At 41.6% G+C, this 26,526-nt stretch overlaps 1 protein-coding gene across 5 annotated transcripts in view; it reads left to right on the top strand.

Annotated features, from left to right (window-relative positions):
• Positions 1–26,526, top strand: part of UBE2E3 (ubiquitin conjugating enzyme E2 E3) — a 122,315-nt gene that overhangs the window by 57,874 nt on the left and 37,915 nt on the right. The gene's annotated exons all lie outside the window — the stretch shown is intronic.

Below are 26,526 nucleotides of genomic sequence, written 5' to 3'. Positions count from 1 at the left end.
GCTTTTTTTGGAGGGAAATGCGCACACCCACATACGCACACATATAACATGCTTCAGTTCTGTTTTAGGTAAAAATCAAGATGAGTTATGCTGCATAATCTACATTATATAATATAAAGCAGTTAAATGTATTTAAATCCCCCACCCTGCAAGTGAATTCAGTCGTCATCCCTTGCGGCATTTGAAACCTACAGTTCAAATGGGTTTATTCTGTGGTAGGCAATTTTCTGATCAGATTGTAGGTCAGTGGTTTTCTTTATATTTTAATTTACTTTAAAAAAAAAAAAGAATTCTGTATTTTTAAATTTTTCATGATTTAGGACCAGACATGGTTTAGGACCAGCCTTTTCTCATAGGTAGTAGGCCTATAAGTAGGTTCTCCTGTGTCCTTAGACTATCAGCAGGGCATATGGGGTGGGACTTGTTGCAGATGCCTTGCCGTCATTGCTGAATTCCCATTTCAATTTACTATGGTCAATTCATACTGTGGAACAAATGGTCATTGGAGGAGAAACATACACACCCCCACACACACAAAATTACACCTTAGGAGACATCTGAATTCAGGACTTTTAATGATTTAATATTATACAGTTATTGTTGTAGTTGTTGTCTTACTAGATTTTACTGATTTGGTTTATTTAGTTAACTAAAATTGACTATATCCAGCTAGTCCTCAACTTACAACAATTCCTTTCGCGGTCGTTCGAAGTCACAGTGGCGCTGAAAAAAGACTTACAACTGTTTTTCACAATCCCCAGGGACATGTGATCAAAATGTGGATACTTGGCAACCGGCATGTATTTAAGACGGTTGAAGTGTCCTGAGGCCACCTTTTGCAACTTGATAAGCTAAGTCAATGGGGGAGATTCACTTAACAGCTAGAAGTTAGAATTTTTAAGTTAGAATAACAGAGTTGGAAGGGGCCTTGGAGGTCTTCTAGTCCAACCTCCTGCTTAGGCAGGAAACCTATACCACTTCAGACAAATGGTTATCCAATCTCTTCTTAAAAACCTCCAGTGCTGGAGCATTCACAACCTCTGGAGGCAAGTTATTCCACTGATTAATTGTTCTAACTGTCAGGAAATTTCTCCTTAGTTCTAAGTTGCTTCTTTCCACCATTTGCTTCTTGTCCTGCCCTCAGGTGCTTTGGAGAATAGTTTGACTCCCTCTTCTTTGTGGCAGTCCCTGAGATATTGGAACACTGCTATCATGTCACCCCTAGTCCTTCTTTTCATCAGACTAGACAAGAGGTTTGACAAGCTGTGGCAAGAAAAGGTCACAAAATGGGGCAAAATTCACTTAACAACTGTCTTGATTAGCAACCGAAATTTTGGGTTCAATTGTGGCCATAAGTCAAGGACTACCTGTATCATCTCTCTCAAAACTCTAGCCAATATAGAGTTTCTCTACTCCAGATTAAAATACAGCAACCCTGCAGATGGCAGCCTGTGCATCACTGCTCTGCAAGAGCCTGCATAAATAAAATTATGTTGATGGCCTTATAGAAGACTAACAATGAGGGGGCCCGGCATGTTTCTGGGGACAGGATATTTCATGGCATCAGAGCTACCATGGAGGAGGATTGCCTTAGAGTCCAGGTCCCCTCCACCTCACAGTATGCAGGAACTCTTACGCAGCATCTTTTTGATGATCACACAGGAATGAGAAAAAAACATGTTGAAAGAGATGGCTTTGTTCCTAATGATGCTTTTAGAAAGTCAAGCTTGACTTCTTATATAGTACAGTGACATTATTCCATTGATTCTGTAATCTCTGGTTCATTGAGATCGCTATAAGTTGAAAAAGCTCTTAGGGTTATGATTCGAAGCCATGCAGAAAAAATAATCAACACCCAAAAGTTAACTGAAGTTGTAGATATATAATAGTTTGTCTCCTGAAAAGAGCTTCTTTTTTGCTAAAAAAAAAAAAAAGATCATCATGGGTGTACATTTCGGTATGGCTCTAATTAAAACATTAATCCATCTGTGTTGCTTGCTTTAAAAACACCTTCCTTTTCATTCTGTGTGCACAAATCTATATTCTGTGATGGTACTGAAGTGTTGTAACTGTTCCAACACATATAAATCAGGGCTAGTGAATTTGCATAAAGGTTCTTTTCCTCTCCATAATAATTAATAGCAGTTAAGCTATTTGCAAAGATTTTTGTTTTGGCAGAATCAAATCTCCCATTAGCTACCACTTTGGGCAACGTGCAGTGTTGCATAAGCTGACTTGCGTTTAGGGAATCCCGCATTGTCCCCTGCAGTCCCAAGCCAACTCTGAAAGACACTTCTTACTTATACCTTATTTACTGGAGGGATGTTATGCAAATACAAAAATCCATGTTGGATCTTTGCTCTGCATTGCCTGGATAAGATAGTACCCTCCCTATAGAACATCACTGGCCCCACCCTTGATGGTCTTCTAGAAAGGCCTGTAGACTTGGCTTTGCCATCTGGCCTGGGGGTCAGAGAGTGGTGTGGAGCCCATAAAATGGCTGCATGCTTCTTGAATGGATGTGGTCTCCCGGGGATTGCATTTTAAGGTTTTAATTGTTTTTAATATTTGCATTGTTTATATGGCTGGTTGTTTGGTTGTTTGCTGGCACTATTTCTGTTTTAATTGTAAGCCACCTGGAGGTGTGCCTGTGAGATGGGCAACTACATAAATTGAATAAATAAATTAAATCAAATAAATATGGGAATGAAAGGAGCCTGTGTCAGTTTTGCAGCAAGGTTAGGAAGTACCTTAATAGCTTGAAAAAGAGCAAGTCAAGTTAAATAAATGTTTCTGCTCCCAGAGATTTTGTGAGAGCAGAGGTAAGAAAGGAAATGTGTACTTGCTGAGGACTGATGAGCGGAGACGGGAAATTTTCAAGTGATGGATAAATTCACTTAGAAGGAAGACAAGGATGCTGTGTAGGGATTCTGGGCACTGAAAACCTGCTTAGCTCAACTCCCTTGAGCTTTTAGTGAGAAAAAAAAGGATAGTTCTCCAGATTCTTCTTGGCATCTTTTGAGAGATGTAGAGGGATTTGTACATTTATATTTGTTTTTGCTCAGTGAAACAAAACTCCCATGTTCTTGATTTGAAATTCTGTCACATATAATACATTTGTTATTATATCAAGGCAATTGATCTGTTTGAGCTTATGGGTTACTCTGTTAATTCTTTTATTTTGATTTCATACATAGGAAGAGTTTTTGCCCTTTTCCCGGTCCATCTCTGACAACCAACAGACAGAGATGCAGTCAATTCTATGTATATTTGCCCAGGTGGTGGTAAAACCCACATATTGTGTACTTTGTTTTGTTTTGTTTTTTTAATGTGATGGTTGGAGACTGGAGAGCTCTACATTCAGAATCCCAGTTGAGCATTCAGGTTGGATTTTTTTTTGGACATGTACATATATCTTAGCCCAATCTACCTGACACAGAATTCTTTGTTGCAAAGATTAAATGATTTTCATAATTTCCTTTAAATAATTCACCACATCCCTATCAACAGTTTTATAGATGATTATTTTAGGATTTCAACATTCTAGGGGCTGAATTTGCAGTGCTTAGATTCACACTGTTGGTATATCTAAATAGTCCTATGTAAATTGAATGAATGTTACACATTCCTTTTTAAGAATGTTTGTGAGCAAATTACATGATGAACAATAATATAAAACTGAATATGACAGATAAAGAAATACACAGGAGTGTAATTATTATATTTCCCCATATCAGACTAAAGTTTGGAACTAGCTGAAGTAAGAAAAATGAGTTTAAATTCTTAGGGGGGAAAAAACCAGGATGGCTGAATGGAGAGACAGCGTCATAGAATCTGAGAGGTGGTCGTCTTGAGAATTACCTTTCCTTACCATATCCTTTGTTTCTTTGCTAAGTACTAAAAGATTTCGAAAGTCTGACTAAAGAAATGTCATGATGAATGTCTGGAATAGTCACTGCACACTTAAACAGATTTCAGGATTAATTTCTGCTAAGCATTTCCCAAGCGCTATTTCAGGAAACCAGGGGAATCTGTATTTTACTACCTAATGCTGTGAATCTGTCATTGCTCAAGTTTTCTTTTTACTCTCCCATTTTTTTTATACCTAGGAACAGGTAACACCGCTTTTTTAAAGCATATATAAAATTGGTTGGTTGGTGGTTTGGTTTGCCCTATTTTCAGTTATTTGCTCTTTCTGTGCCCAACCAGTTTTTTTTTGTTTTTTTTGCAGAGTTAGAATTGGGGGAGGGAGGATGATACCCAAAGGACATATGAAATTTTGGAAAATGATGTGTCTCATTTTGTGAGAGAACCTCCTCATGCTATCAGAAACTCTTATACAAAAGGAACAATGTAGGAGGCCTATGTATTTAGTATTTATGGGGTTCTTTAAGCTATAAACCTGTCAGGATGTCTGACATATTAAAAAGAAGAAGAAAAACTCTGAACAATAAGAAGGCATTGAACTGGAAGGAAAAATCTACCCCTGAATTGCAGAAATGGATTGTTGATATGTACTTTTTGTGAACATTTGAATTAAGTCCTCCACAAAGTGGCAAGGAAGAAGACTTTCTCAATCAATATAGCCGATGTTGTTGACATTATTTTATCAAACGATTTATAGATTTTTGTAAATGGTTATGCAACCATTTTTGAGATCATGTTGATTTTTAAAAAAATACTTTTGCCTGTATTTGAACTCTGGGGTGCTGGGGAGAGGGAGAACTATTCATTTAGCATAACACAATATAGTAGTGAGAAATAATATATAACATCCCAGCCTAGAGAAGGGGATGTTGACAAAGAGCCTACCAAGATAAACATAATTGGAATGCAAATCGAAGATAGCACAATAAGTTGCCTTTATGAGACCACATTGGGCTCCCTAAGGCCTTGCTGATCTTCAAATACAGGCGGGTGATCTTTAACACTCAAAAATACATCGGCGTTAACATTCAAAACGACCCTATTACGCAAAGGTTCCGAAAAGCATTGATCGCCCATTCAGTTGGTGCAGTATGAGGGTCACATGAACTGGTAGCTTGACCCTTTCGTAGTACCCACTCCAGTCTTTTTCTACAGCATGCAGGGCACTGCTCAAGCCTCTTGTAAATCTGTTGGGGGAGGGGAGTGTAATTGTCCCAGTGGCCCCACCTTCCACTTTGTGGAAACCATACGTTGACTCACCTGTCAGGTTGAGCAGGTGTTCAGAAAGCAAATATATGCATGTTCTAATTGTTTTGGTGTTGCTCTTCTATTATTTTTCTTGCAGAAATCCATTGATACAAGTTGCAGTGGGAATGAATAAAATGAATGACACGAAAGGTTCCCTGTTATCAAACAGATTAAACTCATATCAAACAGATTAAGTGGAAGCCAAAAAGTGATATAGCCTTATTTCTCCTCTGGTTTCTAACATATTATATTCTGTCTGGAATATCTACTCTGGAATATCTGGCCTACCCAAGATCTGAGCTGTAGTTGTCCCTCCACCCCTGATCTCTTTCCTTACTATGTACTGAGCAGGAGTTAAATTTTCTTCTTGTAAATAGTTGGGATCAAAGGGCTTAGATTTGCTATAACAATCCTTCCCAAGGTTTTCTTTTCTTTTTTTTCTTTCATATTTTTGGGGGGTCCAGATTTATGCAGTCAATAACAACAAAAATGATATTTAGGCTGAGGGGCCAAAACGACTTAATATTCACCCTCTCACATGCTGTGCAGGCTCATTCAGCCGAGGGCATTCAGGGTTTGAAATTAGAGTGCCTCGATTTTTCCTCCTCTTTTGTTTGCAGGTCACCTTTTAATGGAACTGTAAAAGCTAAAATATAGACAGTAATCCTCCTATTTGTCATCCTCATTGCTGAAGGGCTTAAAAGTTCAGAAGGGTAGTAACTCAGCTGTCAAAAGCTGAGGAAGGAAGAGGGACAATATCTTAAGTATGTTTACTTCTGTAAATGAAGGAGTCTTTAGCCATGAAGGAAGCCGGCCATTTTAGAATGGGGTGCTTTTCACCCCATAAACGGTACTTCCCACAGTATATGCCATGTGCGAGGACCATAATCAACATGACTGCATTATTCATTCATACTCCTTTATGCTTTGCACACTGATAAAACACACATTTTCCACTGGAGCCTGCTTTTGATGTAAGGCAGATGCTCTGTGTAACCTGTGGCTTTTCAACTGGCAAATTACAGATTTCTGCAACTATTCTGTCCTCGTCACCCTTCCTTCTCCAGAGTAATTCTGTCCTCTCTCTCTTTCCTTGTTGCATGAATAGTGTCATGCTATATCTCTACTTGCTCCACGTGTTGTTAAATTTAATCAGGATTGGAAAGCTCTCGTAACTTTTGGCTTGGTTAACATTACTGGCATCAGTACATACTTAAGTGTATGGCTATTGCCAAGTACAAAAACGAGAAGAGAAAATTAGGGCCCCGAAAGTAGGCAAAATATTTTATATTCTGGGAGTTGGCTTCTCATCTGCAAATCATGATTTACTGATGAACATCACACAGAGAACAGTGGTTACTTTTTATTGTTACCACTAGCTGCCTTGAATGACTAAAATGTATTTCCATGTGTGTCAAATTTTTAAATGACCGTTTTCCAGGTTGTAGATTGGGATCCAGGAAAGAATAAATGATTAGAAATATGGGACATTAACATCCTTTCCTTTTCTTTCCTCTGCAAGCAGACTATATCCCCTTTTCAGATCAATTTTTATAAGAATGTTGAAATATTTTAAATTCTTACATTCTTTTAAATCTATATGTTATCCTTCTGTTTGGCAACACTCAACATGATTTAAGCGGGGTCATTAAGATTCTATTCCCCCTAGCTTATATTTGGTTTGACTTTGCTCTTAAAAAAAAAAAAAGAACATAATTATGCATTCTGCCTTTATCTTAAACTGATCCTTTGTTGGTCAGGGACTGTTAGAAAAAGCTTTCACTTTTTCTTTTACATTAACTCTACAGTGCTTTGGATAAGAGAGAAAAAGCGGCTAAAAATTGTAACTGCAATTTTTAGAGCAACTGCAATCTTTTCCCAAGATCAGGTGGCTTGTAGCTGCAGCTACAGCTATAGCTACAGCACGGACTCTGGAAATGACATGAATGATTTAGTTACAGCCAGCAGCTCTGGGCCACAAAAACCCAGGCCACCCTAGGAAGCAGCCCAGAATACAGAAAACAAGTAGTTTGCCATCTACTGGTTATCTGAATTTTACAGGCCAGATTTGGTAACCTTAGTTTGAGGACTTGCAGGCAGGTTGTTTCATTCATGCCCATGGATTCCTTTTGTTTTAGGGCTGCTGCACCCCTCTGAAATATATTTATAAAATGTAAAGTTATATCTAAATGTGTCCTTGTGGCATCAGGCCACAAGTGTCAATTGGGAAAAAAAGAGATCTCTTAAGCATGGTATTTGTAATTTTAAAAAGAAGCATAGTGGCTTCCGTGAATTAGTTTAAATCAGGAATGCATTTTCCCTGTGCTGATTTTTCTTTTTCTTATGTATTTTGACTCTGAAGAATCTGATAATCTAGTAATTTTATCTACATTTATTTTCATGGCAGTTTAACAATCAATCAAAGGGAGATCAAGGCTGTCTGTTGAATTGTTTGGATTTCCTTCCCAGTCTGCTTGCATATATAAATTAGTTTTTATGTACAGTTGAAAAGAGAAGTATGACATGTAAAGTTGTGATATAATAAAAGTTAGGCATAACCCTATATTTAATTACTAAGTTAACTCAGTGGTACATACTTATGAGTAGGTGTGTTCAAATAAATATATATAAATAGTCCACAAATAGATCAAACATAGTTGTCCTTAACATACATAGTTTATGTACACGAGTTCCCCCAATATGCATAGTTGATACTATATACTGTATATTGAGAAATCTGTCTAATTTCACGGTATTTTTTTTTAAACAATTTTTTATTGATTTTAAAAACAAACAAAACATAAGACATCAAAGTATAAAACCTCCTTTCTCAAAAATTACTTATAAGTTTTAACAAGGCAAATAAAGCATTATTTTTTAAAGCATAGTTCCACATTATCACATTTCCATTTAAACACATATATATCTTTTCCAAATTTCTCATTGTTTCTCCCTTCACTTTTATTCAATTATATTTCTTTCTATCAAGGTTTTATTAATTCTCCATCAAGCATAAACACACAAAATACAGAACATAAAACAAGACATAAAAAGATAAAACCTTCTTAATTATTATTTATACATGTCTTTTCCAAATTTCTCTCCCTTTAGTTTTATTCCTCCAAGGTTTTATTAATTCACAATCAAAACATAGCTAACCAAAACATAAAACATAAAACTTCTTTTGAAAAGTGGCTTAGCCCCGGGTTACATCTTTTTTTACAGACCTAAATCAAGTTCATGCTCACCTTATATACCATTCATATCTTATTAACCATTCTATATTTTCTATATAACTTCTCCCTTCTTTTCACTCTCTTAATTATAATTTGTTTTTCTTAAATAAATCCTTTTGTTTCAGAATTTTTCTTTAAAATATTCCCAACAAACACTAGTTATCTGAAAGAATGCTACTTAAACTCTGAGAATTCTCAAGTCATCAAACTAATAATCAGTTTTTGTTTATTGAAATCACTTTTATTTTATTTATTACATTTCTATGCCGTCAATCTCACTGGTACAGCAACTCATAACAGTGACAATTAGGTTATCCTTGCATTATTGTTTTGTGGCTCTGCATAGTTGTCACCACAGTTGACCGTGTGAATGCTATTGTAACATTGCTCACATTCATGCATTTGGGATACCAGTATAAATGCTCCCCTGTATTGGTTGGTCAGATAGAACAAATTATCTAGTACATAGATTTAAATAAACAACTAGTTTTTTTTTAATATCTTCTCAGTCAAATGATATCTCATTTAACCCCATGAGTTAATTTTACTTCTTGTTTAAAAAAAACCCAAAATAATATTTTGTAAAGTATGAAAGAAAAGCTGGCTAAGAAAGAAAAAATTAAAGGTAATATCTTTATCATTGTCACTGTTAAGAAGTAGTTCTTAACTACTTTCAGATGAAAGGGCAGCTCTCTATCTCTCTTTCTTTCTTGTTCTCTCTCTTTCTCCAGAGTTGACAGGCTCAGCCATTATTAGGAAGAAGGAAGACAGCTCGTATTTTCCCTTAGGGATGTAAAAGCAATCCCATGTGACCAGCCCATCTTAGATTACAAGCAGGATGAACGAACACAGCTCCTTCCTTTCTCTTTCTCCTACTTCTCCTACTGTCTCAGCTGTGAATTTTAAAGGAGGAGACTTCTTGCATTCCACAAATGGCACTGGGAAGAAAAGTAATTGATAGATGAAAAATAAGAGTTTCAAGAGTTGATCCCTCCAACAGAATTTCACAAAACCTCATCTGTAATAGCCATACACAAATTGGGGAATGCTTGGTGTGTAATTTTAAAAAGTGTGGGTTGAGTGCATTTAGTAGGATGAGAACTTCTTGATTTTCCTGCTTTGTCTGCTTTCCAGTTGTGGTTCCACCATTGCAGCTTTCCTCTGTTATATAGGTCATCAATAGACAGACTTTTGTCACAATATCTGGAGTATGAGATGAGATTTGGAATTCTTGTCCATGAGGCCAATTGGTTAAAATACTCAATGTTGTGAAATCGTATTGGTTATTCATGTTGTGTTCAAAACCATGGCTTAAAATAGCCAGTCTCCATTCTAGGAGCAGGTTCTTCTCTTTCTGCCTGTTTTACAATCCCGATTGTGTCTTGTATCTGCAGGCATGGGAAATTGATTTCTTCTATCATTCTATCAATTGATTCCTTTTGTGCAGCTTTTTCTTCAGTGCACAGATTTAAGAAAATTACAAGATAGGATAAGGTAGTCCTTGACTTATGGCCACAATTAGAACCAGAATCTCTGTCACTAAGTGATACAGTCGTTAAGTTAATTGCATCTGATTTAAACAAATCATGTGGTCTTCAAGCAAATCTGATTTGTCCCATTGATTGTCCTAGTCAGAAAGTGTCTGAATTTTGATCACATGACTGCAGGGACACTGCAGTGATTGTCACGTGAGAACTGGTCATAAGTCAATTTTTTCCATGCCATTGTGAAAATCGGGAGGTTGTTAAACGAATGGTCGTAAGTTAAGGACACACAGACTTGAGCCTTCTAATAAGACTGAATAAAGTACAAACAGTAAGGTAATTAGTTTAGCATTTATTATTCTCACTTCCAAATAGCATAGACACTTTCTGTCCTGGGAAATATTATTTTGCAAAGAAATTATAAGTCCAAGCTTACCGAAAATTCAGGTCACTTAGGGGCATATCATAATCCAGAATCCAAACATTAAGCAGGTTTAACCCTATTAATTTCATGGGGCTGAGCCATACCTTGTTCGATGCTTGATTGCAGTCCCTCTTAGATGTCCAAAGAGGATTGGATCCCTTCCAGTTTTTGAGATCTCCAACCATAAGAATTTTAATAACATAATAACATATTAAAATAAAATACCAAGTAATTGTAGTTTTCTAAGTGGAAAAAAATGGCAAATACTGAAATTCAAGGTCTCCTTTTTAAATTTGAAGTTTAGGCTAAATATTTTTGATTGATTCTGCTTGATTATATTTTTCCATTTAAGTGGGTTTTTTTTCTTCTTCTAAGGAAATTGGTATTCCATAAGTAGAGAAAATTTGCAAGTCTCCATATGATCCTGAATTAGAAACCCAAGGCAACAAAATGATAAAAGGACACTGGAAATTATAGTTTGATACCATCTGGAATTCACTAACATCCTGATCCCTATTATTATGTAAACAGACACTTCCCCCAGAAATTCTTTGGGACTATGCTCGATACCCAAAACAATTTAAGGTTGATATTTATATATTGCTTTGGATTTTAACGTCAATATTTAGTTTTCAGAATGATAAAATATATCCCGTTGAAAACAATTAAATGAACTGCTGAAAACTCTAACCTAATTCTATGATGCTTATAAACTCTGTTTATTCATGGCACGTTTTATTGTTCTGCATTTTTCCTCTTTTTGGGAGGGTTGGTATCTTTTTCTTTGTTCAAAATGCATAATCCATTTTGCTGAGAGATTTATTTAATTTTGGTATTGAAGAGTGAGATTATTACTTAGATAATGTTCCAGGTATGTTGTGCTGTACAATTGTAATTTAGTAGTGGCACCTGTAGTTGCATAATCTGTTTACTGAAAATCCAAACAATCGAAGACTTTTTTTTTTTTTTGCTTTTTTGGCTTGAAAGAAAAGTAAATTAACCCGATGCTATTTTAATCTCCATGCCATGTGGGATACTTTAATCCACATTGAGCCTTAAGCCCTCATCTGTTTAAGTTAAATCTAACCTCCGAATCATTTTGCTTAACTAACGTTGCAATTCTCTTTTTTTTTTTCTCAATCTGAAATGAATCCCATAGATTAAGGGGAAACTTTCCAAGTAGTCACTGAATCTTATCACCTTGGCGGCCAATCCAAGTTTACTTCGCAGTGACTGTGTCCTATCACCCAAGAACAAGCTGAAATACCCAGCTTGGAATGAGGAATGAGGTGGTCTCTAACTGCTCTCTCTGCAGCCAAGAGGAATGTGAACTCATTGCTATCACTCTAAATTTCAGACACAAGTGAAGTCTGTCCAGGGTTAAGTGCAACTTCAAACTGAGTTCTTGCTTTTTTTTCCTGTGATTTTGAAGTCAGCCTGGCATCAAACATCTAGATATAAAATAAAGCAAAGGTGTTCATTTATCATGGACCGAGTGGGGCAACAGAATGACCAGATTTGAAATGACTTTTCAAGCAAATCAGTCAATCAGAATAGAGCTAAAAGGGACCTTGGGGGTCTTCTAGTGCAACCCCCTGCTCAACAGGAGACCCTATACCATTTCAGACAACTGGTGTTCTGACCAAGACTTCCTGAGACACCAATAAACATATAAAATCCAAAACTCTTTTACTTTAGTTCAATGACTGTGAATTATCATCATTCACAGCTCGGAATGAGTCTTAACTGGTTATAATTAGTCCCAGGGACGTCTGCCAAAGTTCTTCGTAAGACGTCTGATAAGAACGTGCTGCCAACGACTAAAGTCCCAATTAGTCTTTCCAAAACCAAACAGAGAACAAATTCACCATGGAGCTTTCAGCGAACAACATTGCTTCCTGCAAAGGTTTTCCTACCTTTGCACTTCCTTTATACCTTATGGGAGGGGCAATCACCCCCAAGCCTTACTCCCGATTTGCCCCTTTTGTCTTAGCTGCTGTTGCCTTCTGGCAGCTCTGTGCACACACGAACTGGGAACAGGCTCCCCTTGTTCCTCTGCCTCACTGCTGCCAGGTTCTGGAGGCTCTGGAGTCAGCACATAACTCTCAGATGGTCCTGGCCCCATCTCTGTATCGAACGCAGGACCTTTGTCCGAGTCCTCCCAAGACTCCTGGACTGGTCCCTGTTCTTCCCTACTGTCCGTCTGCACAGGCTGCTGGCGAACCACAACAACTGGCTGTCCAGGTCTCTTCTTAAATGCCACTAATGCACCCACAACTTCTGAAGGCAAGCTGTCCCACTGGTTAATTGTCCTCACTGTTAGGAGGTTTCCCTTAATTCCAGGTTGCTTCTCTCCTTGATTAGTTTCCATCCATTGTTTCTTGTATGAATGTATGAATCCTTCAATTATTTTATTTTGAACCACATCTGTGTTTGAAATGGATGTTGTCTGGTTTGTTGGTTTGTTTTTTTGTAAAAACGTGGAAAGAGAAATCTCTGAAACAGAGGCAGTTGGGTGCAGGTTGAAACATTTATAGAGAGGAATGGGCTTGCCATGATGGTTGTGGAATCCACTTTCATTTTTGCAAAGATTTCAGAGATGATAAGAAGAGTGAGACGTGCAGCCAAGTTCTCATGCTTTGCCGAGACCGCAGAAGAACACAGCCTGTCTTTCACAGAGTCAAAGCTGCGGTCACCACAGTAAGAAACTTGGTTTATAGGCAAGATGGGGTGGTTTTTTTTGCATCCCTAATCATTTCTTACTTCAGTTTCCTTATTTCAGTTTCTTTTTTAAATTTTTAGAATTGAGAAGTTTTTTTTTAATTAAACATGATTATATCTGACCACTTATAATGATAAAAAATCACCAGCAGATGACCCAGAGAAGGAAAGTCTTTGAGATGGGAAGAAAGGACGGTTGTTTATTGGCTCAGGTTCCTTAACTATTGCAAACATCACTGCTGTACAAACACGCTGCTCGTTAAAGCCGGTCCCTGGGCATTTTCACAATTTATTGCTCATCTGGCTTGACTTCAGTTGAAAAGTTGAGCAAATTTTCCCTGAATTGATTTCTTCCATGCATCAAGGTTGTAATAAAAGAAGAAAGAAAATGGTGCTTAATGAGATTTTTAGTTACTCTAGTTAAAAGAAAGAATTGCTTAAAAAGTTAAAAATGTTGCTTTAACCCCTTCATTTTATGGTGCTGCTGAACAGGGCAAAAAGGGATCTGTAGGAAGCAAATAAGCACAGCATAATCCATCTCTTTCCATTTTGTTATTGCCCCGCAATGTAAATTATTTGGCATGCCTTTTCATAATGAAAATATTATTGTTAATGCGTGGAGTTGATTATTTCATTTCTGTGCCTTCTTCAGGGCTATTGGCAATAATATGCTCGTCTTAAAATTCTGATTGGGCAATTTTTTAGAAATTAAACTGCCTTATATACCACAGTGATGATTTGTGGTCCACACCCCCTGCAAAACTATATTAAGCTGTTCCCCCCCCCCTTTAATTTGTTCCCAGGTGTTTTAACATCATCTGGCTGATAACCCTGATCCTACCCTGCTCCCGCTTCTTGATTTTGACACAGCCAAGGTCACTTTCATTAGCACTGGAAGAACAGCTGTCTTGGTTTGAGGTTTAGGCTGCAGAAGGAGGCTTTATCCTCTCCCACACAGGAGACACTAAGGCACTCAGGATCTTTATTTTCATGCTGTTAAGAGCAGGGGATAAGTAGTGATCTTGTTAAGGAGTATCAGGAGGAGGGGAGAGTTAAGTTTGGCTTCTTCCCCAGGAATTTTGACATGGCCAGGAGAGTTGCTCATTATGGCTTATTGCTAAGTTGGGTGAGGTAATGTGTACTGTGTGTGTGGAAGAGATACAGAAAATAAATAGAAGAGAGGTAGATAAGTGAAAGAGGGGGGAAGAATATCTCCCAAATATTGGGTTTGATTCCATAATAATATACATGACTCCCAAATATTCTCCCATATGTGGATATAGTTCTCAAACTCCAACCAGAGTCATCAGAAGTCAGATGATATACATATATAACAGATAAATGGTAGCTCCTCTTGAAAACTTTACATCACGGGTGTCAAACTCGCATCGTCATGGCGGTGTCACGTGACATATCAGGACTTTTTCTCCTTTGGTAAACCGGATGTGGACGCGGCCAGCATGTGATGCATCCAGCCCACAGGCCACGAGTTTGACAGCCCTGGCTTTACATCCTCTTGGCATCAATACTTTGCTAGCATACTTCCCATTAAACTGCAATTCTCTGACTTGAATTCCTAAGGACTTCTTTGTCTTTAAAAGAACTATGGCAAGAGTCAAGTTGCCTATATAAACTGCAGAACTCCAGATGGCCACTGCATGGCAGTGAAGTGATAAGAAAGATCTGGCCCTTTACTGCCACTTAACACCATATCCAATTGTTTTTGCAACCCATTAAAAAAAGTCTAAAAGAAAAGGGCATCTGGTGTTGAAAATCACTGATTTCACAAGGACCCTGAACTCAAACCTCATATCCAAGCTTCTACTTCTGAATATTGGGCATCCAATCTATTTACAGTCATTAAAGACAACAGAAATATTCCCCATGGAATCCCTGTGCTGTTGATAAAGGCCAATGCTTATGTGTGCTCAGGCTGGGCCTTTCACACAAACACACACTGACCACTCTCACACATGGACTCTTTCAAAAAAAGAAATATCCTTTTCTCTCACATGTTTGGGATGTTGGGTATATATTCCCTGCCTCTTTCTTCTACGTGCTCCCAACTCTTGGTTGCTGCGGTTCCTAAAAAGGAGGGTATTAATTTGATCTTATTAGTATACCTTGGGGAAGATCCATCACAAAACAGCAGAAAGAAAGGTGTTCACTTGCTCCAAGCAGGAGGCATCCAGCAGCCCCTGCTGGGGGGCCAGATCCATCTCCCTCTGATTTGCCTTGCCTTTTCCTTTTGCACAGAGCCTTACAGAATGTACACCTACAATCTGGAACTGCCTCAGTTGTATTGATTGCATGTAAGCTTCTCTGGCAGCCCTTTTGACTAAAGAGTAGGATCATCTTTCAGATGAAGGACCTTTGCTGGATCAAGCCTAGAACCGCCTAATCACAGGTGGTCTTTTTGGTCAGTGCCTTTAAGTAGCAGAAGGTAAGACGGTAGTTTCTTCTTCAGCCATTTCCAGCATCTAGGAGTTTATGGTCTCTGAATTCGGAGATTTTGGGTCAGCTCAGTTGACTTAATTCCGATCCCTGGTTTCTGCCATTTTTCAGGAAGCTAAGTCATTCCTTCAAGAAGAAAAGAAAAGAAAAGAAAAGAAAAGAAAAGAAAAGAAAAGAAAGAAAGAAGAAGAAGAAGAAGAAGAAGAAGAAGAAGAAGGAAGGAAGGAAGGAAGGAAGGAAGGAAGGAAGGAAGGAAAGAAAGAAAGAAAGAAAGAAGAAGAAGAAGAAGAAGAAGTACAGTAGACCAAGGCTCCAAACTCCTGGCCCACAGCCAAATGCATCATGTGCTGGCCATGTCTATGCACGATTTAGCGAAGGGGGGGGGAAGTCCCAATATGTCACGTGATGCCGCCGTGATGACATGAGTTTGACACCCCTGCAGTAGACATTATGAAAAATCTCATCGAGGAGTTTTATCTTCATTTTGGTCTAGTGGTTAAGGTGCTGGTATAGAAACCCAGAGACTTCTAGTCCTGCCTTAGGCATGAAAGCTAGCCGTGTGACCTTGGGCCAGTCACTCTCTCTCGGCCCAACTCACCTCACAGAATTGTTGTTGTGGGGCATATGGGAAGAGGAAGGAGTATTAGGTGTTCGTCACCTTGAATTATTTATAAAAATAAAGGCAGGAGATTATATGTGTGTGTTTGTCTATGTTATATACATACATACACACAAGTTTGTTTGTGATATAGATGCAAATGTGTGTGTGTGTGTGCCTTGGACTTTAGTGCGGTGATAAAAGTTCTTTTCTTTTGTGTTAAGTGGGCTGTATTTGTCAGAATGGTAATTCCAGGCCAGTTTGTTCTCCATTGTTTGTTTGTGAACCAATTGTTATCTGGGCAGTAACAAACCCTTCAAACTATTTGGCTCCAGTCAGCTTTTATTGCATGGGAACAGATGTTTCCTGGTATAACTGGAATTCTTTCTCAACCGATTAAATGGTTTTAGTGATCCTCACTCTACACAAATGATTATATGACATCACATTGACACGAAGTATTGGATTTTTAAAGGATGTTTTCTGTATAAACAGTGTATTCTCCCAGGGCGGTTCTGCTGTTTGTTTGTTTTTAAGGCAAATTTGCCGTGCAGTTCGTAATACTTTGAAATTTACTACTCTTCTTGATTTTCACAATATTGATATTCTATTTTGAGATAAACAGATGTAAAACATTTTTTTTTTGTTTTTCTGTGCTTCAAAGACTATTCTTTCACTTGCTTTTAACTATATGTGATGCAGATAAATATATAACTCCTGGGGTTAAAGCCACGAATTTCTGTTGAAGTGCTCTGCAATAAAAACATACACCCACAAATAAATTGTTGCTGCAGTTATTAACCTGCATAGTTCATTTGTTTGCTTTAGATTAGTTGTTCATGTTTATGTATGATATTTTCCTGAATGTTACATTTTCCAGAATGCAATGATATAGATTAAACTCCTGTAAATTATTATTAGCCATTGCCACCATTATCTAAAGGTAATGGCTTCACCTGTAATACAATACTTATCTTTGTGATTGTGAGAGGCATTCAGGCAGAAGCTTGAATTTGGGGTTAGATGCAAGCCAATATTTTATATAGTTATTTACTTTCCTGCCTTTTTTTTTTTTCAAGAATGCTTGATAAGATTTATTGTTTAAGATGACATCTCAGAGATAAAGATACAAAAGAAAAAGGGAGCAAGGAAAGGAGAGGAAAATAAACACATTTCAAATGATCTACAGTGCAATATTGTTATTTTAAAAGGTCAATTCATGGGGGTGAAACTCAATTTGGAGTGGTGAGAAGGGTCCCATAGGGTGCTCACTTGGAAACTTTGTTATTGTGATTTGGGGAGGGGTGACCAACGTGAGGAAGACAATCTTCTTAAAAACCTTGAATGATGAAGATTTTGGGCAAGAAGAACCACAAAGCAGATACTATGGACGAAAAGAGTCTGATTAATACACCGAGGCAACTCTCTGGAGTACGGGTGTCAAACTCGTGATGTCACGTCATCACATGACGTATCGCAACTTTTCCCCCTTCACTAAACTGGGGTGGGCGTGGCCACCACGGGCCTCAAGACATCTCCTTTTTTTTTTTTTTATTACTAAAACCTTATTACAAAATACAGATTTTAACCTACATCTGAGGTCATACCTCAGTTTGTTTTGTTGCACTTTAAAGTCTTTAACCTACACGAGGATTCTGTTCCTGTACTTCGTGCATGTGTACGTGCCTTCAAGTCACTGTTGACTCTGAAAGAATCTGGAGGATTTCAAGTTGTTGTAGGGCAAGGACTTTTGGCTGACCAAGGGAGTAGTTTCCATGTACATAAAACATTTTGGGAAACTGTTCTATCAGGGGCCTATGGATACAGGGCTGTACTAAGATACAGTGTGATCTCTCTGATAACTTGCTTTAGTGTGATCTCTCAGCAGCTGTGTTTTGTAAAGATACTGTGGTCAGTGGTTTGTGAATTCAGTCAATTGAAGCTTCTTCTTTACATACCGTATTTGCCGGCGTATAAGACGACTTTTTTGCCCTAAAAACATGCTCCAAGTGGGGGGTGCGTCTTATACGCGGTAAAACCATTGTCACTCGGTGCAAGAGCGACGGGCGGAGCTCCGCAGCTTCTCGAGCCCCTTCAAGCCCAGCCCGAAGTCTCTCTTCCTCCTCCTCCCACCCACCCACCCACCCACCCTCCGCCCGGCTCGGGCGCTGGGAGGCCAATCTGGAGGTGGGGTGGGGTGGGCGGAGGGTCTCTGGCGGGGCCGCTTCGCCCAGCCAGCCCGAGGCGTAATGGCCCGGGAGTGGGGGGGAGAAGGTGGTGGGGGTGGACTGTGGCGCCCCTCCTTCTGGGCAGCGGGCGGGGCGGCAATTTGCTCCTCCGCTTCTCCTCCCTCTTTGAAAGACCGGGAGGGCTGTGCTTGGGGGGGGTGTGTCCTCAGGAAGTTCCTGATGGGACCCCGCTGGGCAGGGCCACCCGGCTCCCGAGCTGCTTTCCAGGGTCCCTTGGGAAAAAAGGGTCCGGTGGGCGGTGGAAGAAGGCAAGCGCCCTCCTCCCCGCCCCTGTCCCGTCCCGTCCCTCCTCTTGTCCCCTCCTCCCCTCCCCGCTTAAGAGAGAAAGATCTGCCTCCCTGCACCAGCTTCCACCCGGCGCGCGTCTCCCGGCCAGCGCGCGCTTGCGGGAACCGGCCAAGCGACTTTAAAACCCGGCGGAGGCCAGAGATAGCGGAATTACCCCACACCACACACACACACACACACACACAGAGAGAGAGAGAGAGTTGGCAGCTGTCCATCCCCCACCCTTGGGTCCCGATGGCACGCACGCAGGGGCTGTCACAAAGAAAGGGAGAGGAATTGAGTGCCAGCCTGAGAAAGGCGAAGCTGCCTCTCTAAAGCATTTTGGTGGCTTTGTAAGTTTGGGGGAAAGGGTTGGGGGTGTCAATCAAGAATTATATCCAGAATACCCCAAGTGTTACAACTTACCGTATTTGCCGGCGTATGAGACGACTTTTTTGCCTTGAAAAGAAAAACTATATTTTGAGTGGAAATGTTGGGGGCTCGTCTTATACGCCCAGTCGTCTTATACGCCGGCAAATACGGTATGTTATAAAAATAAGTCTTGGATAAGGGTAATGCTATAAGCTCAGCCACGAAACCTAGTTTAATAAAGCTATAATATCACGTCCAAGGAAATGCTGCAAGTCTGTCATGCAGAACAAATAGATAGTACTTTACTTGGATCAAATAGTGTAAGGATGTGATATTTTTTTTACTGTTCTGACCTCTTTTTTTGGCTTATGAGAACTTTAAAGACAACACTTGGTTGAGGCATTCATACAAGTGAGATGTATTCTCAATCTCCATCTGTTTATTCTCCCTCTTTCCTCTAGCTGCACTTGATGTGGCTGGGGCAGATAGAAATCTAACTGATGCATATTTGCAAGGAGATTTTTCTTGAATGCCAAATTATTGCTTCGCCCCCCAAATTATGGTTATGTTTTCCTTTGGGAGTTAAATTGGTGGCATTTATTTGTTGGTATGCACACAGAGGATTAAATTGCATTCCTGGGGCCTTATTTATATTGATTTATTTATTCCTGCCTTTATTCTGTATTATAAATAACTCTAAGCCACAATAACTCAAACACACACAATACAGGTGGTCCTGAATTTACAGCTGGTTCACTGACCAAAGTTACAACAGCACTGGAAAAAGTGACATGACCAGTTTTCACACTTTATTGTCTTTGTAGCGTCCCTGTGGTCATGCGATCAAAACTGAGATACTTGGCATTTGACTTATATTTATGACGGTTGCAGTGTCCTGGGGTCATATGATCCCCTTTTGTGACTTTCTAACAAGCAAAGTCAATGGGGAAGCCAGACTCACATAACAACAGCTTGTCTAATTTAACAACTATCGTGATTCACTTCACAACTGTGGCAAGAAAGGTCATAAAATGGGGCAAACTCACGTAACAAATGTTTTCACTTAGCAACAGAAATGTTGGGCTCAATTGTGGCAGTAAGCCAAGGACTACCTGTACTCCTTCCTCCTCCAATTTCCCCCACAACAACAACTCTGTGAGGCAGGCTGGGCTGAGAGAGTGACTGGTCCAAAATCATCCAGCCAGGTTTCATGCCTTAAGGCAGGACTAGAACTCAGAGTCTCCTGGTTTCTAGCCTGGTGTCTTAACAACTAGACCTAACAACTAGACTCTTAATAATCTTATGGTCGTTCTGTATTTATGGCACTATTTTGAGCATTTTCACTTCTCAGTGCTTTATTTTACAGGATCCATTTGAAGTCAGTGTGGTGTTATTATTTATTTATCAAACCGTTGGGCAACTCGAGGCCATAATAACTTTTCATGTGCCCCACAGGGGCTATTCATGCACAGATGTACTGTATATCCCCTAGTTCAGCTTGTGTTCTCAACAGCTTCTATTTGAAAACAGTGCAAGAAAAGGACATAATACTGTAGTCCCACTCGAACCAGCATGAATACCACAAGTCAACAAATGATCATGGGCTGATTTTAGTTTGGCTCTGACAAGGCACTCAATAAGTGTCAAACCATCATCTGCTACTGTACAGAAAGCACAAAAGTGCCCAAATGTGACTACAGATTGGAATCATTTACATAGCTTGCATCTTGGTGTAACCTTTTCCTGGTAACACAGAGGCTTACACAAGACCGAGTTTCAAGATTGTCCAAGATTACCCATTTGCACACAGAACAAGTCAGGTGGGTGGAGAATTGCTTCCCCAAACTTCTCCATAGTCTACTTTAGCCTTTGAAAAATCATGCTAAATCTCTTCCGCTGAGGAGACTTCATTGTGGTTTGTTGTCCAAGAGCATTCCAGTAGAATGAGTGCTGTGTGTTAGGCAGCTTACTCAGAGAATCCCAAAGGCTGGATGCCAGACTTCAAAGCTGGCTCCTTTGCAGAATATTGTTAGTGGTTGGACTTTGTCTGAACTATAGTGATGACTCTTGGGCAGATCCTGTTAACTTTCTGCAGAATGGAAACAATGAGATATAAGTGTACCGATCATGAAACTGAGGCATGGCCTGTTTTGATCCTGTCACTTGCTGCCACCCCAATGCTCACATGAATTTTGCAGTGAAAACATCTGTTTCCAGAGTAGATGAGATCCAAAATGTATAGATATTGCAAGTGCACGTATATTAGCGTTCATTTCTGTTAACATTTCTGTTAAAAAGTGAAGATAATGTATGTAGTAAGCAAAGTCATTAAGAACAGGGTCTGTCCCCACTTTCTAAAGTGTTTATTTTACTAGTTGCCAGGATATCTTTTGGTTGATTTGTTTATGGGGGAAAGCATTTTTGTAATCAGTAGTAATATATTCAGAAAGTCTTTCAGTTTCAACTTCCACTTATTTGGTCCAGTGTTCCATAGAAATGAATTAAAAGAGTGCTAATATTTATCAAGGCTGTTAATTTGACTTACTGAATCGTATATCCCTTAGACCAGGGGTGTCAAATTCAGGGTGCTTAGATGTGGCCCATGGGGCCAGCCTGGAAATATCAAACGACTGGCCTGCAGTCCCTCCGATGGCCAAAATGGGATGGGGGAATCCCCCGCGGCCTATTTGCAGTTAGTAGAGTGCTGCAGGAGGCCATCCAGGCCGAAAGCGGACCATGGGGTATGAAGCCCCCCGCGCCCTGTTTTGGCTGGCAAAGTACTGCAGGAGGTCATCCAGGCTGAAAACATGTGGTCTCTTCCCCCCGTGCCCCATTTGGGCTGGCAGGGTGCTGCAGGAGGTGTCTGTCCCGTCTCCCCTCCCCCCCCCCCAGGTCCGCCTTAGACACAGAAGCCAGCTGGATGATTTTGGGCCAGCCACTCTTTCTCAATCCAAGGTATTTTGCAGGATTGTTGTCGTGGGAATAAAAGAGATCTTCAACCACATTTAGATGTAAGTGAAAGCAAACAAAGGAATTGAACTAAATACCAATAGTGCAATTTAAACAAATTTGTTTGCAGGGAAGAAGGTGGCCAGTTCTCTCAAAAAAGCCTTGTGCAGATACATTCAACAGAGGTTATTTAGTGCATGTATATTATGTTAGGCAGTTACGGTGATTTAAAAGCACTGCTGGCATTCCTTCCTTTGGTTCAGTTCTTATTTGTTATTTTAGGCAAAACCCACGGAGTACATTTAAGGATTAATAAATTTATATATAAATCTGGATTTGCCAAGAACTTTTAGTCCAAATGAAAGCAAAAGTTGCTCTCTATTCAAAAGCTTTTTTTTTAGTCCAATTCTAAAGAGAGCTACACTGGCTTCTACTGCAAATTTAACATCTGGAGTTTTATTCTTTCTCCCTCGAGCCGCTCGGAGCATCCAGAGACTGGGATGTGCTTCTGAGTCCTCTTCTTGCAGGCTGAGCTTTAGATGAGGAAACGCTCCGCCCCTCACGTGGTATCGCGCAGCGTCTCCCCAGTCTTTTGCTCAGCCTCGAAGAGTCAGGCTGTGTTTCAGAGAGCTCCTTGGCTGATCGCACATTTCTTTACTATTACAACCCTCTCGTCTTGATAAGGTTTGCTTTTCCTTCCTCCTCCTGCGCAAAGGGTCTGACTTAAGGGAAAATTTTCCCGCCCTGGGGCAAGGCTGCGGCTCGCAGCGCCGCGATAGCGCGACCCCCCACCCTTATCTGATCGCCGCTGCCTCCGCGTTGCCTCGTGGCACGCGCTTTTTCTTTACTGCTGGATTCCCCCCACCTTAAACACCGATCGGGAGGGTCATCGCCCTAGGGCCCTAGGCGCTGTGCTGACCAGCGAAGCCCTCCCTTCCGTCCCGAAGGCGTCCCCGACGGTTCAGCTTGCGGCCGCCATTTTGGCTCCGCATCGTGGTCGGGCGCCATTTTGAATTTCTTTGCTGCGGCGAATTGGAGCCCCAGGCCTTGGGTCAAAGCTTAGCTGCCCATTTCTTCCACCTGGCTGGCCCTTGTATTACTTGTTGGCCTCCGCAGCCCGTTTTCGGGCGAAGTTGCAGCCCCCCTCCGGTTTTATTTTTCTTGTCTGGAGGCCTGCTGCCAGAGGCTCTTCTTCTACCATAAGCCTCAGGTGTTTATTTGACTAATTGGCCTGTACTGAGATATACGAAGTTCTCACTGTTACGGTTACTGTTTAAAAAAAAAAAAAAAAAAAAAAAATCTATCTATATATATATATACTTAATACATATACAAAAGGAATATATTAAAAAAAAAAAAAAAATAAATAAATAACTTTTGTCTTGTACAATAATATTTTTCGTACATATATAAATATATACGGATAACCTGTATATACATTTGGTACAAAGCATAATAAAGATAAAAATCAATCAAAAGGATAAGGAAGATTTATATTAGAGTATCTATTTTTCTGTACATACTATATTTCTTAGATACCTTACTGTTATCTCTGTACACAACAAATTCCAAAAGGGGAGAGGGCCAGCTTCACCTTCACCCGGCCTCATCCAGGCCTGATCTGGGCGTGCCAACCGCCTTTGCTAGTAATTGTATCTAACATGGCAGACGACAATCCCTCTAAACGTCCTTCTTTGAAGGCTAAGGCAAAGTCCCACTACTTGCGCAGGCAGGACAAGGAACCTAAGGGCTCTAGACAGGACAAGGAACCTTCCAAGGCCGCCCAACGTGACGCCTTAAGGCGCCACAAAGCGTTGGAAAAAGAGTTTGACCGGCGTTCAAGGGAGTCCTGTTCGAGCCGTCAATACCTCCTCCTCCAAACCCTTCTACCTCTGCTCAATCTCTCCCCTCAGACCCTCTTCCCTACCTAGGCGCAGTTCGCTCAGGGTCTTCCGACCCCGGACCTCCGACCAGACGGACCCCGAAGCCACCTTTACACCCACAGCCGCTGGTCTGCGCCACGATGAACCCTCTACCTCCGAGGTTCCACCTCACATCAGGGCTTGGATGGAATCAGCCATCCGCCAGGGGCATAGCAGAGGGACTACAACACATGACAAGATCAGGCTTCTCTCCGCGAGCCTCCGAGCACGACTCGATATCTATCAGATCCCTTCCACAACCGGTCCCCCAGTTGATCAGGTACTCTCAGAGGGACAGCCCTCCTCCGATTGGGGCCCAGGTGGAGGAGGAAGGGGACTTTGGGGATTTCAGGGAAGAGGAAGAGGATTCCCGGATGGGATCCTCCGCTACAGTGAACCCCTCTTAGAGGCTGACATCATGGAAGGGAGATGTCGGAGGACGAGGACCCTTCTCCCGACCAACCCTCCTTTGGGGGCTGTTTAAACCGCATATGTTCAAGTCCCTCCTCCTTAAGGCCAAGAATGTCTCTGGCCTTCTTTTCACAGTCCGCTGCAGAAACCCCCCTGTCCCAGAGGGCCCGGAAGACTCCATTTTCACCCAACCAGTGGTGGAAGCTGAGGTCATCCCATCCCCTCCCATCTTCGTAGATCTGGTAGCGAAGCAACTTACCTCCTCAGGGACCCCTCCCACTCCCCTCTAGCCAAGACAAGAGATTCTTTAATCTCGATTCGGCTCTGTCTAACCTCCTGAATATCCCGGAGGTCGATGACCCCATTGTGGGTCTAGCCTCCTCCTCTACCCCTAGTGAGGCCCTAGAGGCCTTGAAACCTGAGGACAGGCGGGCGGAGCAGGCGCTACGCAGGGCTCACCTATCTGACGCCTGGGCCATTAAGTCAGCTACGGCCGCCTCATTTTTCACGAGGTCCTCTATCCGCTGGCTACGCCAGCTCAAGGACCACATCCCTGCTTCCAATCTCAGAGCTCACCAGGATATAGCGGTTAGTGGCTGCAGCCGAGTTCTCGGCTGACGCCACTTACCAGTCGGTAAAATTTTCTTCCAGGGCCATCACGCCGCATGTCACGGCTAGACGCATGCTATGGCTCAAACACTGGCAGGCGGACGCAAAGAATAAGGTCAAGCTGGCCACTGCCCCCATTACGGGAGATAAACTGTTTGGCCCAGCTTTGGAACCACTGTTGGTCGAGGGCCGCAGTAAGAGAAAGTATTTGCCCTCCCTTTTTCAAGGTCGGAGGCCAGGGGCTCTCAGCCCTTTCGGAGGAGCTTTCCACGCCCCTTCTACCAACCCCCTTCCCCGCCCAGATATCCTAGACCCCTTCCTTCCGATCCCAGGACCGCTCGGACCCGGGCGACAGATCCAGACGCGGTGGCGGCTACAAGAGACCCTTTCGGGGATCGGGAGGAAGGCCCTACCGCAGAAGGTAGAGCCTCTTCCTCCCCGTTGGCGGCCGCCTCAGCCACTTCGCCGCCCAATGGGACATATCCTCTTCCGATGCATGGGTTAGGGACACAATCAGGTTTGGCCTCGCCCCTGGAGTTCAGGTCCGCTCCCCTGATTGTTTCTTCCCTCCCCTCCTCAAGGGATCCCTCCAAACGTGCACTAATGGATGCAGCCATCCATCATCTTCTTGACATCCAGGCCATTCAACCTGTCCCTCCGGATCAGAGAGGAAAGGGTTTTACTCCCATCTCTTTGTGGTGCCCAAACACTCTGGGGTTGGAGAGCCATCCTGGACTTGAAACGGCTCAACCGTCACCTTATCCAGCGTAGATTCAAAATGCACACTTTGCAATCAATTCTTTTAGGCACCAGGCGGGAGACTGGTTATCTTCCATAGATCTTTCGGAGGCATACCTCCATATTCCAATCAGGCCTTCCCATTTCAAATTCCTCAGGTTCTGTCACAATAGCCTTCATTATCAATACGTGGCCTTCCCTTTGGACTGGCCTCGCCCCCGGACCTTCACCAAGGTCCTGGCGGCTCTGGCGGCTCATCTCAGGAGCTGCGTTCCTGTCCGCCTCCACTGCTACTTGGACGATATCCTTATTCTATCCCCCGTCCAAATCCCAGGCAGTCAGGGATACCAGGGTCACTCTCTCCACCTTACAGGCACACGGGTTCCTAGTCAATTGGCAAAAGAGCCAACTTACCCTTCCACCCGAATCAACCACTTGGGCGCCATAATTGATTCGGTTTCTCAAAGAGTTTTCCTCTCCCAGGAGAGGTTCCTTAGCATTCAGGCCCTGGTCAAACAGATCAGGCGTTCAAGGAGGGTGGCCTTACTGGACCTCTCTAAATTGTTGGGCAAAATGGTGTCATGCATCTCTATTATTCCTGGGCCCGTCTACACAGCAGATCCCTCCAGTGGTTCCTGCTCCCATTCCAACGATCCGGAAGAAGCAACTCGAAGGCCAGAGTCAGGGTCCCTCCAAGGGTCCTCACGTCTCTTCTATGGTGGACCAATCCCGCCATCAACAGAGGCCATCTCTTCGCGGAACCTCAACGACTCACCGTCACTACGGACGCAAGCCTGTCCGGTTGGGCGCTCATCTCGACTCGCTCTCGGCTCAGGGCAGATGGTCGCCGTCCGAGCAAAGGTGCAGCATCAATTGGCTAGAGCTTCACGCTGTCCATCTGGCCCTGCGCAGTTTTC

Source organism: Notechis scutatus, chromosome 1 (assembly GCF_049901735.1).
Source record: "Notechis scutatus isolate UNSWTSFEM ecotype Mainland chromosome 1, rNotScu1.2, whole genome shotgun sequence".
Lineage (NCBI taxonomy): Eukaryota > Metazoa > Chordata > Lepidosauria > Squamata > Elapidae > Notechis > Notechis scutatus.
The sequence above is the reverse complement of the archived record's forward strand: the minus strand, read 5'-3'. Positions and strand labels throughout refer to the sequence as shown.